The sequence below is a fragment of the Phodopus roborovskii genome, unplaced genomic scaffold (genome assembly GCF_943737965.1).
Source record: "Phodopus roborovskii unplaced genomic scaffold, PHOROB, whole genome shotgun sequence".
Taxonomy (NCBI): domain Eukaryota; kingdom Metazoa; phylum Chordata; class Mammalia; order Rodentia; family Cricetidae; genus Phodopus; species Phodopus roborovskii.
In genome coordinates, this window is record NW_026126487.1 from 2843979 (window position 1) to 2858920 (window position 14942).

The 14942-nt window shown below is 46.9% G+C and overlaps 1 non-coding gene across 1 annotated transcript; it reads left to right on the top strand.

Annotated features, from left to right (window-relative positions):
* The first annotated feature begins 10511 nt into the window (after nt 1-10511).
* Trnay-gua (transfer RNA tyrosine (anticodon GUA)) lies at nt 10512-10599 on the top strand. The gene is given in 2 exon segments: nt 10512-10548; nt 10564-10599. It is a non-coding gene; the product is annotated as a tRNA-Tyr (tRNA).
* The last annotated feature ends 4343 nt before the right edge of the window (nt 10600-14942 follow it).

The following is a 14942-nucleotide window of genomic DNA, read 5'->3' on the forward strand; positions in this document are numbered from 1 at the left end:
TTGCACTCAAGCTGGTAATGAGGTCTAATACTCGCGCATGCGATAATCCCCTCTGGATGCTGGCTTGATCAGATGTTGGCTTTGTAATTAGACGGGCAGAAAATCATTATTTCATGTTCAAATAGAAAATGAGGTTGGTGGGAAGTTAATTTCTCTCCGCTCTGTGAAGCGTAGACAAGAATTTAATGATTTAATTACAGTTGTAAGCCCTTTCCATGAGACTTAAATTGAGCTGAGAATATTTTTTTTCCTTTTCTCTCTCTCTCCCCCTCTCTCGCTTTCGCGTTCTCTCTCTCCGCTATTAGCAGCCACACGGACTTGCAGATGCGTGGCCTGGCGTAGCACGGGGAGGAATTCACATTTGACTGTGAATCCGGCCTCGGAGCATCCCAGGAGGCGCGGGCTGGGCCGCGTCTGCCCTGCAACTCTAGCTGAGCCCTGTTAGCTGTAAGAACCTGTGAGGCTGTCCCTGGGTCAAGAGACGCTACTGGAAACTGGGAAACTTTGGGATAAACTTTGCAAACTTCTCTCCCAGCGCTCGAGAAGCTGCCAGCTGCCGGTTGGAAAGGTTGCAGCATCGGCTGCTTGGGCCCTAGGCCTGATTTGTGCACCGCAGAGCCGGCCAGGACGCCCCACGAGAAGCGCGAGGTTCTCCAGCCGGCTCTCCGAGCGCTCCTGAACCTCCGGACCAGGCCTTCAGCCACCGGCCTTGGAGTGGCCAGATCTGCGCTCTGGCTCCGGGAATCCCAGCATGGATGGAAAACCCTGGCCCTGAGCGCGAGTGGTTTTATTTCTCTTTTTCTATGCAGGCTCATCCCGTTTCCACCTGCGATGAGCATTTCCGTTGACCGCCTTGTTCTTTTCCGTCCTGTCTATTCCTCACATTTTCTGTATGTTTGATTTCCGGAGCCTTTATTTTTCTAAATTTTTTTAAACTCCAAATGTGTTCTCCCTCCCACCGTCTTTTTTTTTTTTTAATTTCAGTTTTTCAGTCCCCTGTTTTCATCTCCCCCATCTCGCTTTCTCGGTTTCCTCTTCTTTCTCTCTCTCTCTCTTTCGTCCCCATCACCCTATTTCAATCTTGGTCTATCCCAGGCTCTCTTCTGCAGGTTTACTCTCATTTCCTTTCCTCTACAGAATTTGTTCCCTCCCCCGCCTGTGGATCTGCTTCCCAGGCATCCCCTTCTCATCCATCTTGGGAGATGAATATGTCGCCTTATTGGATGCGGAGGCCAGAGCAGGGCGATGGGGCTCGGCCAACGTCGCACATTTTCTTCATGCATATTGAGAATATGGTAATGAGTGCGTTTGCATTGTTGCATGGAAATGATGCGTCTCTGCGGTGCGGAGTGGGCAAGGTTGGTGTGGACCCAAGGGAGCCCGATAGTAGGCCCGGGGCCTTGTGGCCCTAGTTACCGACCGGGATGGGGGGGGGGGACGAGGAAGTGACCTCTTAGAGCGCCTTGCCAGCCCTCTGCTTGCTCTGGCTTCCACAAAGGTGCCGCTGCCTGCGTTAAGGCATGGCTGTCGCGGGCCTTGGAATCCTTTCCCGGTGATCAGAGTCCTGAGGAGAGCCTGGCTCGGTTCTCTAACGACTATGCGTTGTTTGCGACAAGAGTGACCTTTTAGGATGAAACATAGCCGCACCATGCGCACTGTGCCACACGCATCTTCATCCTGGGGCCACGCGGGCATCGCTTGACTCTGGCAGGTTGAATCAGTTGGCTATCAGAGACCCACTTCTTTTCTAGACGATGAGGCTGGCTCCCAGTCATCTAACAGATGCAGCCGCTCCCCAGGCCAGCCAAGCTCAGGTGAAAGGGACCCCAGCCTTCAGAAGGCAGGTCAGGCTCTGCTTGGGGCTGGGGGGGGAGGGGGAGAGATTTATGCCCCAGAGCCCACATCTAGCAGTCAAAGCCCAGAGCCCACCTCAGGACATTTTCCTGCCTCCTTGTCTCCTACTTCCTACTAGGCAAGTCCCTAGCCAGGATTCCATGGCTGGCTGAAATGTATTGTGGAAAGGAGGCCATTGTCTAGGGTCAGGTTTCTGAATCTTCAAGCATCTTGCCAGCACTTATACTGTTTCCGACTGAAGATTATTTTTTCCTTAAAATGAGTCCTTTTCAAAATGCAAATGCATGGTTTTGTATAAATATTTGATCCCTCCACCTTCTGTAAACTGGAAAATAGCTGTTGGCAGAAAGAAAACACTAACAGCAGCAAGCCACTTTCTGCCGGGGTTCAAGTACATCCCCTGTCATTAACAAACGCTAAGGGTGTGAGTAGTGACTGTTAGAAGAAATGAGAGCATGAAAAGGGAATGTTTCTTTCTCTGCCCTAAAATGATGATGAAGATCTCAAGGGCTGTCCTGGCTTAGGGTTTGGATGTGTTGTTCTGTTAACACAAATGTGAACAGTTTAAGACAAAACTTATCAGGCTGAGCTACTATTACCAAATAATCTCATTACACGTTTCCAGGTAACACTGCAACTAATTCTCACTATCCCTCACTGGGTAGAGACTATCCAGAGGCCACACATGGCTGTGTAGGATGTTTACTGAACACACTTCTAAGAGAAGAGGGTACTTATCACACCCCATCCTCACCCCTCCACACCTGTGTTCACTACGCTGCGTATTCTGGTTTTGGCAAAACAGGGAAGCTACTTTCCTAATCCATACAAAAAGATGGGAGGATGACCCAGCCCTTGAAATACTGGAAAACTGAGGCTCTGTGTACTTGGTATTCCCTCTGATACCAGGAGCTGGATGGGTTGAAGGAAATAGCCACTGGGACCCCACATTTCTATTCTTCAAGCTGTTTACTGTTTACCAAGTCCTAGAGCAAAAATTGAACTGGTATCCAGACTGCACGGTCCCTTCTAAGGTCCCAGTTGTGGGAGGGAGAAGAGGTCTATAGTTTTAGGTCTAATGATGAGTGTCTGAACATGTAGGATTTACCACATGTGCTTTTCCTCATTCTCTCCCACACTGATGGAGCTTTCAGACTCTTCATGACACAGAAGCATGGTCTTCTACCTCTACTTTTGTGGTTAATCTTAATAATGACTTCCCCATTGATTGGATTGTCTGAATCATACTTTTGAACCACTCCAATATTTAGATCTCAAGGTTTGTTTGACAAATGGGAAGGCTAAAATATGTAAGACCAATCCTTCAGCCCCCTCATCCACCTTCCTTCCCTTTCCCTTCTATTTTCTCCCCCCCCCATTTCTCCTCTCCCTTTTCTTCTCTCCTTCCCTTCCCTTCCTTTCCCTCCCCCTTTCTCTATCTCTTTCCTACTCTTCACCTTCATTTCTAGCTAGGCAAGCCTTCTACCACAATGTTACATATCAGCCCCTATCATACTCCATTCTGAGGGCAATCTTCAGGGACCTCTAAACAGTAGGGTTGGTAGCCACTCTTGGTGTGGCTGGAAGACAGTCCTTTTCATGAAAAGAAGCTATAGGGAAGGAGGGCAGAGGCAGGAAGGCTGAGAACATCTGTCCAACTTTCCTTCCTGGCCCCCTCTGCTTTGCTGGAGCTGTTCACCCCAGTGTAAGATAAAGTTGAGGTTCCTTTGGTTGAGGGCTGCTTTCTAAAAGTGCAAGGGATGGATAGTCATGTCCTTTTGCAAGGGGGTCACAGAGTTTCTCACTGAGTTGTAGCAGGGCTGACCCCTGAGCTTCTAGAAAAACCTAGAAAGTCTTCTACCCAGTAGGAATGATGGATCAAGCTTCTCCCAATGTTCTCCTTAGCTTAGGCTTGTCTTGGCTCTCATGAACCATCTTAGAGATGAATGAATCTGTTTCTTCTCTGTCATTCTCTCACACTCTTCCCCCTCTCTGTGCCAAGTGCTGGGCATGGAATAGTGAGGGTACCCAGAGTCTGGCTCGTAGAGCCCTACCCAACCCAGAGCCTCCTGAAACACCAGATGGAGGCTTGTTTGGAAGCATGACTATAGCTGATAGGCTCGGCTATGGTACACATAGCTGCTGTTATTTTTATATCATGTTTGAGGAGGGAAGGACCTTATCAGTATGGTGAGTATTCTTATAAAGAGAGGGAAGACACAGGTTGGAACCAAAAGGAGACAGAGACCAGTGCACACAGCCACCAGCTGAGGGAGGCCAACAGCATCAAGAGGCAAGGAAGGATTTCTTCTCAGAACCCCAGTAGAGCTGTCTTGCTCTGAAGCTAAAAAAAAAGAACCACTTCTTGTAATTTCAGTCATCCAGAGTAGGACCTCGAGTGACAGAAGCCCTAGAACCCAGTAGATGGGGTGATGTGATAGGGGCTAGGAAACCTTGACTTTAGAGCCACAGACAGAGGATAGGTTTGTGAGGTGACATTTTAGTTGAGATAGAGCAGTTAAATAAATAAGCAAATAAATAAAAAACCTCTAGGGGATGTGCATTTTAGGGTTGCTTTCTGTGATAGAGTTATCACTGGCCACAAGTGGTATTGGCTAACTGAGATGCAATCCTCCAAACTGAGAGATGAGCTAAATGCAAAACATATAAGTGGCTTTAAAGACAAGTACCAAAAATAAAGTATGTTATTAAAATTAATTGGTCCAGTAAAGCAGATTGGTGGTAGAGAAGATGTCTAGCATGCATAGACTCTGGACTCCATCTACAGAACTGCATATACTTTATACCATAATCCCCCCTTTTACCCCAGAACACACAATGTTACCTCTTCTCACTTTTTAAAATACAGTTGCTAGCCTGGGTATAGTCATGCTTGCATATAATCACTGTACTTACATGACAGAGGCAAGAAGATAAATGGGATTTGAGGCCAGCCTGATCTATATAAAGTGAGTCCCCAGCCAACGGAGGTCACAGTAGAAAACCTTTTTTCTAAAAACCAAAACACACAAAAAGTAAATTATATTAATGAATCCCAAATATAGTTACTAGAGAGTTGCATTTGTGGCTCACATTATATGCCTGCTGTGTAGAGTTGTTCTAAACAAATGGCAGGGCACCTGTAAAGGGTCCATGGTGGAGATGGACCTCTAAGCACTTGCCTTGTCTTTCCTCACTTGGCATGTGATGGCTTTAAAACAGCAGAGCTTATTAGGAAACACTGCTGAACTCAGAAGAGGTGAATAGGCAGTGAACATGGAACATATGAACGAATCACCAATTTCAGGAGCAAAGTAAATTTAGGAGACCTGGTGCTTTAGCTCAAGGCCCCCTTTCTGAATCTTGACTCCAGCACTTCCTCAGACCCCCGAGGAAGAAGGCAGGCAGGCCTACACTTTCTGCTTCACAAATTCATCTCTCTCTGTCATGTAACTCTCACCAGGAGGGACTTGGTCCTTGGACCCAGCTCCCTAGGTCTCTAGGTCTCCAGATCTGGCACAAAGACTATGTGATTGTGCTATCAAGGAGCCTGTGGCTTGCATGTAAACTTCAAAAGCCAATTCACTGGTTAAAGAGGACTTTTGCTCATTTACCATGAAGGTCTCATGGTGATGGCCCCAGGCTCACCCCTACCTATGGGGTGTGGTCATTTTGGAATTCTATGTAGATTTGGTTGTTTCCTCTGCCAGTCTGGGCTGGAGTTAGTGGCAAGAACAAATATCCCTCAGATCTTAATAGTGGGCATCCTGCCTCTGCATGTTCCTGGCTACAACTCCAATTCACACAGTCACTCTCTGGATGCCTTGCAAGAGAAAAAGGTGACCTGAGAGCTGGCTGTTGATGCTTCCACTTGGGTGTGAACTAGGGTCCTTCTGCTCACATTTCATTGGTCAAAACCATCATGGGGGTCATGCTTGAAGTCTACAGGGTGGGGATACCTGACTTCTTTCGGGGAGGGTCAACCCTGTGGATACCTGTGTGTCACTCTGTCCCATTCAGCTCTAGTTCTAGTTACTGCTTTAGCAAGGGGGAGGCAGATCTATGCTGATGACACCCACTACATCCTCTGGCTTCCTTTGTCAGCAGGACCCTCACACATGTGCCATGTGCAGGGGTAGAACACATGTGGCAACAAAGGAAGGAAGTAGCCAGATAATTGTCCCCTTTATTCTTGGGGCCAGGTTTTTGGAGACTCCAAATACAAGTGCCTGGGAAGGTTGTAGCAGAGGCTACATCCTGTAGCACTGTTCCAACAGTGTGTCTCTCTTCTGTTCCTAGCCTAGTCCCAGGTTCAGCAACTTTTGCTACATGCATGCTGAGCCCTTATTTAAAAGCTGGACACTTAATATGAAATCTCAACCTGCCCCTCCTCACTCACTGCTCTCTGTCCCAACCAACTTCCCTCCCATCTCCCTTCCTTCTTTTCATGGTTCTGGGGATCCAACCCAGAGCCTCATCACCAGCACTCTGCCATTGAGCTACATCACTAACCTTCAATTTTTCAATCTTAAATTTGTTGAAGAGCCAGTCTGGCATCATTGAGTCTGGGCTTGACTCATGAGGCAGGGCTTGCAAGGGGGCAGTGGGCATGTGAGTTGAAAGTTGCAAAGGGGCAACGGGGGGGTGGAGGAGGTGGAGGGAAGAAAAAATTGTTTAAAATATGCCAAAAATGAAACATGGTTCTTTGTAGGATAACTGAAAACAAACAAAAGAGATGGCGTCTATGCTCTCTTGTTGACCTCTGCTGTCTGAGGGCTCCTTTAAACACTGGGCTTTTAAGGCCGTGTGTGTGTGTGTGTGTGTGTGTGTGTGTGTATGTGAATTCGGGTATAATTCCTCAGGCCCATCCACCTTAGTTTTTTTTTTTTCTTTTTCTTTTTTTAGACAGTCTCTGGCTAGGAGCTTGCTCTTTGAGCTGGGCAATGACCTCAGGGATCCAATTGTCTCCATGTCCCAAGTGCTGGGAGATTAGAAGCGTGCATCAACACACCCAGCTCTTTATTGCTTGGGATCTGAGGATTGTATTTGGCCCTTCGCTTGGATGCTCAGCGCTTTATTGGTGAAGCCACCTCCTCCCAGCCCCTATAAATCTATCGAGTTAGGACTGGGAGCCACTCTTACTTTTAAAGTATTATTCACTCGGTGTTTTTCTTTCTCTGTTTTATTACAAAAGGCATAGAATTGGCTTTTGGTGTAGCAGTGAGATGCTAATTCTGCAGGTGGTTTGTGGAGAGAGCTCCTGGCTTCCCAGGCTGATGTTTTTTTGGATCACTTAGACAGCAGGTAGCAGTGTGGGGTGGTCCACATGGGAATCCCTCATGGGTTACTGGGAGTGATGTATCTCTATAATCCCAACAGACTCCCCCGGACCTTGGGTTTAGGGTGACTGTGGCCCCTGCTGCTCATACATTGCAGCTTCCAGAGAGCTACTAGCCAGAGATTGCAGCTAAGTCTCATGTGGCTGGATTCCTGACTTACAGACACTGTGACATAAGTAAGTGCTTGTGTGAAGGCAGTAGATTGGGGTCCCCAAACCTCCATCCACTGACTTTTGTAGATAAAGTTTTATTGGAAGCTAGCAATGTTTATCAGTGCCTGTATTGTCTCCCCTGCTTTTGTATGACCTGAGCAGTAGCAACTGATGGTTTCATGAAGAGACCACGGCTTGAATATTTGCTACCTAGTGCTTGGAGAGAAAACTTGCTAGTCACTGATACAATGAAGTCCAAAGCTAGAACAGTGTTCTCCCTGCCCTCAAAAGAATTTCCCTTTTCACTTGAGGTCAGTGTAATAGGCATTAACTGAGAGCCTACTGTGTACAGATATGGTTTCAGTCATATTTCAAAATGCTGCCCTTATTCTGCATCACGGTCTCCTCCACTAGGGTCTCATACCATACATGCTGGGCTAGTGTTCATGGATAAAAAATGTAAGTTGTGAGCCTGGAGTGAGCAGGGTGCTCTTTACAACACAATAGGTCTGTGATCTAGAGGAGGAGAGCAGGGACAAAGGCATGTCTTCCTGCACTGTCCAAGCATGATCATGCTGGCCAGGCCCTCCTATCCTGGCCCCCAAGTGTCTCACGCTCTTCTCTAGCACAATAATCCAGTAACTAAAGTGGTTCGGTGGGCATGGTGGGGGCTGCCTAAGCATCTGAGATATCTGAGATCTGCTCTGAGTGGTCATGCCACTGACAGAGCTGGGTGGGTTGCCTCAGGGCACATGCCTCACCTCTTGGTATCAGTCCCTCCATCCAGACTTGGAATGTGGATGAAGAAGGATAAATTACTGCTGTCTTTCTGTCCAGGCTTCTCACCTGGTCCATCAACCATACTAGGTAGGGCTGATAGTGCAATGGAATTAGAGATCTCTGTTGAAGGATCACTCCTCTTGGGGGTGGGCAGGGGATGAGGAGAAAGAATGGGTTAAGGCCTCAGAGGGGCAGTTTGATTCCCTAAGGACATCCCACCTGAACTCAGTAGCAGGCTCAGCGTGCAGGTCTCCTGAGTTGAAATCCAGAAGCCTGTCTGACCAGCTGTGTGAATGTTAGCACAGGGCAGTTCTTTGTCTCAGTTGCCTTCTCTGTGCCAATAATACACCATACCTTCTAGCATTCTAGTGGGGTGAGCTGGCATAGCAAGGGCTAGGGGTCAGGCCTCTCACTTATGAGTGCTCACGAATGGAGCAGCAGTCAAATTCCTGTGCCCAAACAACACTCAGAGGGTAAGGTGATGGTGAGATATGCATCCTGTAGGTTGACTGACCACTCACTAGGTCCTGGATTCATCTGTTGATTCCTCATCAACTGGTTCTGTGCTCTGCATTCCATGTATCGGCTGGAGAGCTACCAGGTCCTGGTCTCTACAGGAGACCCTGTGTATCCTCTGTAGGCTGACTTCCTGGTCATGTAAACTGTTATGTGGGTTGCTTTTTGTCAACCCTGACAAAAACCTAGGTATGTTTGGGGAAAGGGACTCTTGAGGAAACGCTTCCATCAGATTGGCCTAGAGGCGAGTCTATGGGGGTGTTTCCTTTCCTTTATTAATGATTGATATGGAAGAGATCGTCCCATTGTTGGCACCACCTCTGAGCAGGTGTTCCTGGGATGTCTAAGAATGCAGGCTAAGCAAGACATGAGGAACACGCTGATAAACAGTGGTCCTCTATTGCCTCTCTTCTTCAGTTGCTGCCCCCAGGTTCCCGCCCTGCTTGATTCCTGCCTTGGCTTCCCTGGGCGATGGATGAACTGTGATATGGAACTGTAAACTAAATAAACCCTTTCGTTCCCAAATTGCCTTTGATTATGGTATTTCATCACTGCAATAGAAAGCCAATTAAGGCACCTGTGCACTGCATGTTTGCTTGGAAGTTTCCTGCTCTTACTTGGCTTAATCTTCTGTTATCCTGCCTTGAAGGTTTTCAATATATCTGGAAAGGGGGCTCCAGGTGTCATTTTGCACTGGACTAGTGGATGCACATGGGGTGGATCTAGTGAGGCCTGTGTGGCCATCATACTCTATAAGCAGGATGTCTTTGTTATGGTCTCTATCGTTGTGAGGAAAACATCACAACCAAAAGCAACTTGTAGAGGAAATGGTTTACTTCATCTTACAGCTTATGGTCTATCATCCAAGGAAGTCAGTTCGGGAACTCAGGGTGAGAACTGATGTAAACACCATAGAGAAGTGCTACCTATTGACTTGCTCTTCATGGCTTGCTCAGCTTCCTTTCTTATAGCACCCAGGAACATGCACCCAGGGGTGGTATTGCCAGCAGTAAGCTAGGCCCTCTCACCTTAGTCATTAATGAAGAGAATGTACCACATGCTTGTCCCTAGGCCAAACTAGGGAGACATTTCTCAGTTTTAGTTCCCTCCTTCCCAAATGACTCTAGCTTGTGTCAAGCTCCAGCCAGTACATGGGGAAGCCCAACCCAGCACCAAGCCCCACAATACATATGGGTACCTTTTTTGTAAGAGTCCAAGGTTTTAAATTTTGAAAGAGTTCTGGAATCATTGGGAAATCCTACTTTAATCATTGGTGACAGTTTGCCATATTTCCAGCCATTTAGAGGCAGTAGACAAATCAAGTTGCCCAGTGGGTGGCGGCTGGTGTGCTGGGAAATGTATGGGAGAAAGGGGCAAGAAAAACAAAACAAGCCCAACAAAACCCAAAGCTGGGCTCTTAATAGATTTATACCAGCTCATGACATCTGCATTCAGGGATTTTCTCCTGAAAAACTTGATTGACAGCTTTCCTCTCCTCCTACATCCCAGTCACCCCTCTCTAGAGTGCCACCATAGGAACTCTGGCATCTTTCTGTCACTAAACCCAACTCTTGATTGGAGAGAGGGGTAGTCTGGTGGCTTATGGGCACTAATGAACATCCTTTACAGCATCATGTCTCTTTCACATGCCACCAAGACTCTGGTGTGGGCTGTGAGCCAGGGCAGGAATATGTTGGCACCTCCCAGCTCTGCATCTTATTCTCTGGGGACTGCTGAGCAAGTGGCTTGGCTTCTCTGTGTCTCTATCCTCCATGTGCAAAGAGCCATGAGGAGAATTAGATGACTGGACACCAGTAAAGTGCTAATAACAGATAATTAGGTGCTCAGTAAGTATGTAGTTAATAAGCTTCCTTCGATAGCTCAGTTGGTAGAGCGGAGGACTGTAGGTGGATCTTTCAGGTATCCTTAGGTCGCTGGTTCAAATCCGGCTCGAAGGAAGAGTCTTTTGGTGAACTTTAATTCCAATTATCAAACAATAATATAAAAAGTGTGTGTTAACAAATTTCAAAAGCATCTTTCCCTTTATTATTATATATGGATATAGATGTGTGTCTGTCGTAATAATTCCTATTCATAAAAGTTAATCGGCACCCAGCTCACTGTGCTAGGTGTGGTTTTAAGCTCCTTACAAATATTACCTGGATGAAACCTCAAACAACCCAACGAAGCAGGGACTCTGTTTTATAGACAGTAACAAACAAAACAACCGAGGTGCAGAGTGGTTAAATCACCGACCTGAGGTCACACTGCTAAAAGTGAGAGTGTCTGGCTTCACACTCAGGAACCTAGAGAGCCTGTAGCTTAGTCATTGTGCTTTGCTGATGTATATAATGCATGTTTCTCTGCATGTTCAGGGTTTTTCCCTTTCTGGGAAACTTTAAAGTTTCTTATTTAACAATCTTTCTATAAATGAAGTGTATGTACCCAAAGCATGGAGCATACACATTTTCACACAAACTGAGAATCCACGTGACCAGACAAAGGAAGGAGGAGGTTCCTGGATAGCCTCTGAGGCTCCTTTCATTCACAGCCAGTTTGCACTTTGTGGAAATGGAGCCCCAGGGTGCATTCTTTTGCTTCTGTGATTTGTGGTTCAACATTGTGTGTGTGTGTGTGTGTGTGTGTGTGTGTGTGTGTGTGATTTGCCTGCACGGGGTGGGGGTGCAGGAGCTGGAGGCCCTCTCACTCCAGATGCCCACAGTGCTCCAAATTGCAGGGTTTATCCTGGGCAGGCATTTGGGAACTTTCTCTAGTGTTGGTGAGTACATCCTGCCTCATAACTTCCAGTGATCATGTCAGCTGTCCCTGGAACTCATGCTTTGTTTAGCATCTGTAGATGTGGCCCTGCAGTTCATGGGACACTGAATACTAGTTTTGGGAAATAAAATAGAAGTTGCACATTTCTCAAGTGACTTCTCTTTCTGGCCACCCAGGGAAAGTAGCACAAGTCACTTGGTTCCCAGGAGAAGGCAGGGTCTCATGGAGACCCACTTGGGGCTGTTCTATGGGATCTGCTTAAGCACCCCAACATTCTTTAATTTAAGCAGGATGTCCTGTTCTTTCAAAGAGAGCTGAGAGCTCAGACTATGGGGTTCTATGATATTGTGACTGAACCTTGAGGCAAAGAACTCAGCTCAAATCAGACTTGGAACTGTTCCCTCTTTGTAAGAATGATTTTAACCTCTCAAGAGCTGGAGTTCCCCGTGTGAGGTCAAGAGCTCATCCACTTGGTGACCAAATCCTGATGAAGCATTCTGCATATGGTGAGCCATGTGACAGACTGGCCAGCCCCTGCTCTTTCTGAACCTATGAACTCTCCAAGGGCCACACAAGAAAGCCAATTCTGAAAGTTATCTCCAGAGTGTGATAAGGAAATGGAAAGGCTCAAGTAGGGGTTGAAGGTGCTGCTACAGGTGCTCAGGGAGGGTGTCAGGTCCCCAATTATTGACTTACAAATAACCATCAAGCAAGATTGGCCCTGGGAGTGGGTGAGCCTGCAAGTTGGCTTTCATGCTTGACTGGGTCTGGAGTAAGAGTCTTCATTTTTGCTTTAAGGAGGCTGTGGCACTCGCCATGCATGTGAGAAGTTGAAGATGGAAGATGCCATTACCTCTTCTGGGTGAGGGAGGAAGAAATTATAATATAGAACACTCGCAATGGTGACATATTGACAGACTCAGTTTACCTTGCCCTTGCCTCCTCTATTATATTTTGTCTGCAACTTACAAGTTCTGAACCTGGTTCTGAAGCAAATCGGGATCTTTACTTTCCATGGGGCTTTACAAGGCTTAGAAGTCTCTCATCATGGGCCCGGGTGATTAATGGTGTTGGGACTTTCTCCATTGTGCAAGCCACAGGAAGGAAGGAAGGAAGAACACTTAACAGGAGAGGTTGTCCACGTGTTGGGCCTTTGCACTTCAGATCCTCTTGGGAGGGAAGTTAAATCCTTCAGTCTAGTCCCTAGCTGGATTGGCTCTTGTTCCTGATGGGGCTATAACCTGGGTCAGGTCGTCAAGCTGTGACCCTGGGTCATTTGGGCTGTACTTTGATGATCTGTCACCACATCAGCCAAGGCCCAAGGAACTACTGCTGAGGACCAGAGAAGTAATCTGCCAGGTCCACACTCTAGATCTTTCACTAGTATTTCCAAGGAGGAAAAATATACCAGCACAGAGCCCCAAAGATCATGATTGTTTCCAGGCAATTGTCAGTGAGAAATGAATGTATTTAATGAGCACAGATGTAGGCAGGCAATATAGTTATTTGAAGACAGGGGTTGGATACTCCCCTTTAAGTTTAAAACTTTAGTGAGAAGTTGGAGAATAGAAAACTTTGAACTGACAGCTCTGCTTTCCTGTATCCCTATGGGCTGACATTGAACTTAGTCCTATCATGTTCTTGGAGTGTCTGGGAGCATCAAGCCACTCATTGTCATCCATGTTGACTTTGCTCCCTTCCTTGACTTGATTCACTCATGCTTTCTGGAATTCCCCCCTCCCCAAGTAGGCTCACTGTACCCCAGATTTCCTTACCAGGAATCAAGACTTGGGCTTAATGACTTGGATCTGCTGCTTTGTCCCAGGTCCCACCTGACTATCCTTCTGTCACTCTATTTGAAATCCCAAAGTAACATCTTGTTGTCACTCTTGGGAGATAGAGTCCCACTCTCTAGCCTAAGTCTTGCTATGGGGACCAGGTAGGCATGCAAATTGTAACAATTCTCCCATCTCTACTTCTCATGGACCTTCAAAATCATTTGTCCCTGGTCTGAGTAGCTAGCTGCCAGGCCACCATGAAATAGGGCCTTGGGTAGTTTTCTGAATTCTTGCTAAGGCAGGATATGGAGCCATCTACTAATCTGCTTTTGAGTGTGAGCGGAGTTGTCCCTGGAGGATTTCTCTCTGCCTCCAGAGTCACCTCAGTGGGTGGTGACATATGTACAGTGGTTGCAGGCCCTGGCATATGAAGCTCAGAAACAGTGGTACTCCTAGGAGTGGGAACAGAGAGCAGCTTGCCAATTCTGGTGTATATTCAAGCAAGCAAAGGCTGTTTCCGGAGACAGAGGGCATGTACCCAAAGCTGTCCTGATGGACAGCCCTCATTGAGGGACTTCCTTCACTTGGTCCATGAGGTCTAGTGGTGGGAGTCATGGTGGGACAAGAATGCCAAATGAGCAGAGGGGTTTGGAGCCAGAACTGTGCATTCAGGTTTCCTGGCTCCTGGCTCCATCCTTTCCTATGTGTGTAATATTTGAGCAGTTCCTTAATATCTCTGTGTCTCAGTGTCTACACTTGTAGCTTGGGGAACACTCACTGGCTTATGCTCACGACAACTATCACTGGATGGGGAGGTGAGTGTTAATTTTTTTGATCTTTTCTGGGTTTTTTTTTTTTTTTTTTTTGGTAATGTCTATGCTAATACTTACTGCTATTAGAAAGGCAGTAAATTCTGCCTTCTTGTTTTTCTTTGAGACAAGATCTTTCACTGTGAAGTCTAACCTGGCCTAAACTCATGATCCTCTGCCTCTCCCTCCTGAGTAGTTTATAGATGTACTCCACTGCATCCAGCAAAAGACAGTTTCTGAAAGATTGATAAACACTGGATAAGAGGAAGGAGGTAGGCATACATAGGGAATTTGGAGGTAACCAGTGGCCACTGTGGTGTCATATAGCCAAGGGACCATATGAGTCGTCATTCTTTGTGGAGGAATTTGGCAGCTCAAGATCTCAGGTGGGAGGCTGCACTGCCGGAGAGCAAGACACTGTATAATTCCATTGACAGTCACTTTCATATTGCTATAATTAGTTACCTGAGAAAAGAGCGTGTGTGTGTGTGTGTGTGTGTGTGTGTGTGTGTGTGTGTATTTTGAACCATGGCTTAAGAGGGTGCAACCCATCATGATGGCAAAGGCATGGTGTTTGGGGTTGGAGTGGGGGGTGGGAACTGGCTGTGTAGCTTGTCCCAGGATGCTGACCAGGAAGCAAAAGGGCTCAGTGGGTTCTAACTCTCAAGCTCTGACTCTAGTGGCCTACGCTACTTCTGGGTCTTGCATCTTGAAAGTCTTATGACCTCTCAAAATAGCACTACCAGCCATTCAGACACATGGCCCTTGGGGGACACTTAACATTGAAACTGGAGTTTCATCCCTGGAGTGAGCGCTCCCTGGAGGGAGCTGAAAGCATGAGTGGGGGAGGCAGGGTCTGAGGAGGTTAGAGGCCATAGACAGACACTGCAGGAGGCTTCAGCTTCTCTTATAGGGTGTCTCTCCTATATGGTGTAT